This window comes from Urocampus carinirostris, chromosome 15, assembly GCF_059441175.1.
Source record: "Urocampus carinirostris isolate Australia breed hairy pipefish chromosome 15, RoL_Ucar_1.0, whole genome shotgun sequence".
NCBI classification, from domain to species: Eukaryota; Metazoa; Chordata; class Actinopteri; order Syngnathiformes; family Syngnathidae; genus Urocampus; species Urocampus carinirostris.
In genome coordinates, this window is record NC_142363.1 from 2,571,797 (window position 1) to 2,576,796 (window position 5,000).

The window sequence follows — 5,000 nt, forward strand, 5'->3', positions numbered from 1 at the left end:
CCCCCTCATATCTTTCAGATCTGATCTCCCCCTATGTCCCGGCCCGAAGCCTTCGTTCCGAGAGCGCCGGTCTCCTGGTGATCCCAAGAGCCAAGAAGTGTTCCGCTGGTTCGAGAGCGTTCTCCATCCGGGCACCGGTGTTGTGGAATGCTCTTCCCCCTGAGATCCGATCTGCAACCTCGGTGGAAATGTTTAAATCTAGGCTTAAAACTCACTTCTACTCTATAGCATACGAGTAACCTAATCTTATATGTAATAACTTGTGAAGCCCTTAGAGACTAATTGTGATTAAGGGCTATACAAATAAAAATGACTTGACTTGACATATGTATATATGTATATATATATGTATATGTATGTATATATATGTATATATGTATATATATATATATATGTATATATGTATATATGTATATGTATATATGTATATATGTATATGTATATATGTATATGTATATATGTATATGTATATATGTATATATATATATGTATATATGTATATGTATATATATATGTGTATATATGTATATGTGTATATATATGTGTATATGTATATGTGTATATGTATATATGTATATATGTATATGTGTATATGTATATATGTACAGTATATATATATGTGTGTATATATATATGTATATGTATATATGTATATATATATGTGTGTATATATATATATTGTGCCCCGACGGATCACCACCTTATCATGGTGGGGCACTTTGTGCGTCTCAATGACCCCTAGAGCTATGTCGGCGGGAGTCTCGTACTCCTGGCAGGGTTACCCAAGCCGAACAGGTCGAAGGGTAGAGTCCAGACTAAGAGTGATCCCAAAAGCTGGTGGCGGCACGCTTTGAGGCGGTTTCCCACAGACCTGGATCCCGGCAGCCGCCTGCAGTTGTAGGAAGATGCCGGTCGTCTAGGGTCTCCCTTGCCACTGGAACCGTCTTCTCTACAATCAAGATAGTGGCGTTGGGGAAAGCGCACCCCTTACGCCACTTTAAAAACCATCATTGCGCAGGTATCTTCTTTTACCTGAGTCCCCGATCACAAAAGTCTGGCGGCGATGGAGTATCCAGTGACGGGAGCAGGTTTGAATGAGCTGGAAGCTCTTAGCTGGACCTCTGCACGTCAGCGGCACAGGGCAAGGGTCGTTAGCAGCTGGGATTGAGTGGCAGCTGTTTCCGGCAGACCCCTGTGCGTCTGAGCAGCACTATTTAGTGGCCGCACTGCTCACCCCAATTGGGGAAAGGCCTAGAAAAGGTGGCCTAAAGATTGCCCACTCAGCACAGTACCCGGACAGGAAACCGCGCCTGTCGGGACATTCCACTATGCGGTCGAAAAACAATAGCATTTAGAATTGCAGCATGGAACATAAGGACACTCCTGGATACCAGTCTGGACAGACCACAGCGCAGAACAGCACTCATTGCCAACGAGCTGAAGCGATATAATGTGGATGTGGCAGCGCTCAGCGAGACCAGACTCCTTGAGGAAGGCTCACTCAATGAAGAGGGGGAGGGTTATACATTCTTTTGGAAGGGATACCCCATGGGCGAACACCATCTTCACGGAGTTGGTTTTGCAATTAAGAACACCCTACTGCTGAAGCTCACAGAGTCACCAGTGGGTGTCAGTGAAAGACTAATGACTCTTCGCATCCCACTTGCAAAATGCAGACATGTCACATTAGTTAGTGCCTATGCACCAACACTGCCATCGAATGATGAAGAGAAGGATCGCTTCTACCAGGAACTCGATGACATCCTCAGTCACATCCCGAGGAATGACAAAATCATGCTGCTTGGTGATTTCAATGCAAGAGTCGGAAAGAACTTGCAAAACTGGGATGGTGTGATAGGTGCCCATGGCATTGGAAAAGTTAATTCCAATGGCATAAGACTTCTTAGTCTGTGCGCGGAACATAACCTTACCATCACAAACACCATCTTCCAACAAAAGAATAAATATAAGGCATCCTGGATGCATCCCAGGTCCAAACACTGGCATCTGATCGACTACGCGATCGTGAGGAGGGCTGACCTGAAGGACGTGCTCATTACAAGAGCTATGCGTGGGGCAGACTGTTGGACCGACCACCGCATGATTCTGACAAAGGTCAGAATGCATGTCCGGCCCCTAGCACGTCAGGGTGGTTCAAAGAGGAAGACACTCAACTGTGCCAAACTCTCCAGTAGCGACACCCTTGACAACTTCCGTTGCTCTCTAGCAGAGAGGCTGGCAAACATTGAGCAGCTGGTCATGTCAGAGGCTGGGATGGATGAGAAGTGGACCTATATATCTACCACCCTCTTTGACACTGCAGCCCAAACCGTTGGTTTTAAAACTAAAAAACACCAGGACTGGTTTGACCAGAATGCCGGAGAGATCTCAACCCTCCTGGACAGAATGCACAAGGCACACAGAGCCACCCTGAACAACCCACAATCTCAATTCCATAAAAAGCTATGGCAAGCCCTTCGTTCCGAGGCCCAGAGAACGCTCAGAAAACTGCAAAATGAGTGGTGGATCTCAAAAGCCAATGAAATCCATAGAAGCAATATGCACAGTTTCTATGATGCAGTAAAAACCATCTATGGCCCCAGACACTGCTCACTGGCACCTGTTAGATCTGCTGATGGAACATCTCTAATCAAGGATCAGGCTATGATAGTGGAGCGGTGGGCTGAGCATTTCAACACCCTGCTCAACCAGCCCACCCCAGTGGACCCAACTGTCCTTTCAGAACTCCCTGAACATCCTACATTGCCAGACCTCGACCTCCTGCCAACTTTCAATGAAATCCTGCATGCAGTCAAAACCCTGAAAAACAATAAATCCCCTGGACCTGACAACATCCCAGCTGAACTTCTCAAGGTAGGAGGCTACCTCTGTACACGGACACTGTTTCAATATATTTCAGAGGTGTGGAGACGAGAGTGTGTCCCGCAACTGTGGAAAGATGCGAACATTGTGACCATCTTTAAGAATAAAGGAGATAAATCCATCTGCTCCAACAGTAGGGGTATCTCCTAGTTGGCCACTGCTGGAAAGGTCCTTGCCAAGGTCATGCTCCGCAGACTCATCTCTAAAATATCGGAACGCGTCATCCCAGAGTCACAGTGTGGTTTTCGAAAGGACAGAGGAACAGTCGACATGATCTTTGTGACACGTCAGCTCCAAGAGAAATGCCGGGAGCAGCACAAGGACTTGTTCATCGCCTTTGTCGATCTTTCAAAGGCATTTGACACAGTGAACAGGGACCTACTGTGGCAAGTCCTGAAGAGATTTGGGTGTCCACCCAAGTTTCTCACCATTCTTGCACAGTTCCATTCAGGGATGACGGCCAGAGTGGTAGTTGGAAGACACAGCTCAGAGCCCTTTGGCGTCGAAACTGGAGTGAGGCAAGGCTGTGTGCTGGCTCCAGTTCTCTTCAACATCTTCCTCGTCTGTGTTACAACACTGCTACGTAGAAGGATGGAGGAGCAGGCTGGAGTTACCATCAACTTCAGGGCTGATGGTAACCTGTTTAACATCAGGAGGCTACAGGCAACTACCAAACTGACTTCAGAGACCATCATTGAGCTACAGTATGCTGATGACTGTGCCCTGGTTGCCCATACACCGGAGGCTCTGCAAAACATTCTCTCGGCAGCTGTAACTGCATACACCAGAATGGGACTGACGATCAACACCCAGAAGACAGAGGTACTCTGTCAGTCCAGTGCTGACCTCTTACCAAACCCAATAACCCTCACAGCAGCAGGGCAACACCTGCTCATGGTGCCCACCTTTAAATATCTGGGGAGCATAGTGTCTGACACCTGCTCATTGGATGATGAGATCCAGAACCGTCTCAAGCAAGCATCAGCATCTTTCGGTCGACTAAGGATAAGGGTCTTTCAAAACAACAACCTTAGACTCCACACCAAAATGCTGGTCTACAGAGCTGTATGCATCACGACATTACTGTATGGATGTGAGGCATGGACTATCTACAGCCGCCATCTGAAGAGCCTCGAGACCTTCCATGTAAGATGTCTTCAGAAGATCCTTGGCATCACATGGAGGGACAGAGTGCCGCACACAGAGGTGTTGGAGAGGGCAGGCAGCTGCAGCATGGAATCCATTATGGCCCAACGCCAACTTAGGTGGCTGGGGCATGTTGTTCGAATGCCCAGCCACAGACTGCCACGCCGTATCCTCTATGGTCAGTTACATCTAGGCCAACGCAGTGCTGGTGGGCAGAAGAAGCGGTTCAAAGACCAAATGAAGAACATCCTGAAGAGATGTCGGATAAACCCCTCCTCACTGGAGGAACTTGCTTCCTGCCGAGACCTCTGGCGCTCCCACTGCTCACATGGAGTGGATTACATGGAGGAACAGCGCATGCAACACCGTGCAGCAAAGCGTGCAAAGAGACATGCTCGCCAGGCCACCCCTGCTCCCCCCAGCACCCCCTTCACATGCTCTGTCTGTAACCGCATCTGTGGATCCAGGATCGGACTCTTCAAACATCAGCAGACTCACAATTAAAAGAAGATGGTCATCATCGAATCGATGGACAACCCCAAGCAAGCATATATATATATATATGTGTGTATATATATATGTGTGTATATATATATGTGTGTATATATATATATATATGTGTGTATATATATATGTGTGTATATATATATATATATATATATATGTGTGTATATATATATATGTGTGTATATATATATGTGTGTGTATATATATATGTGTGTGTATATATATATATGTGTGTATATATATATGTGTGTATATATATATATATATATATGTGTGTATATATATATATGTGTGTATATATATATATGTGTGTGTATATATATATATGTGTATATATATATATATGTGTGTATATATATATATGTGTGTATATACTGGACTGTCTCAGAAAATTAGAATATTGTGATAAAGTTCTTTATTTTCTGTAATGCAATTAAAAAAACAAAAATGTCATACATTCTGGA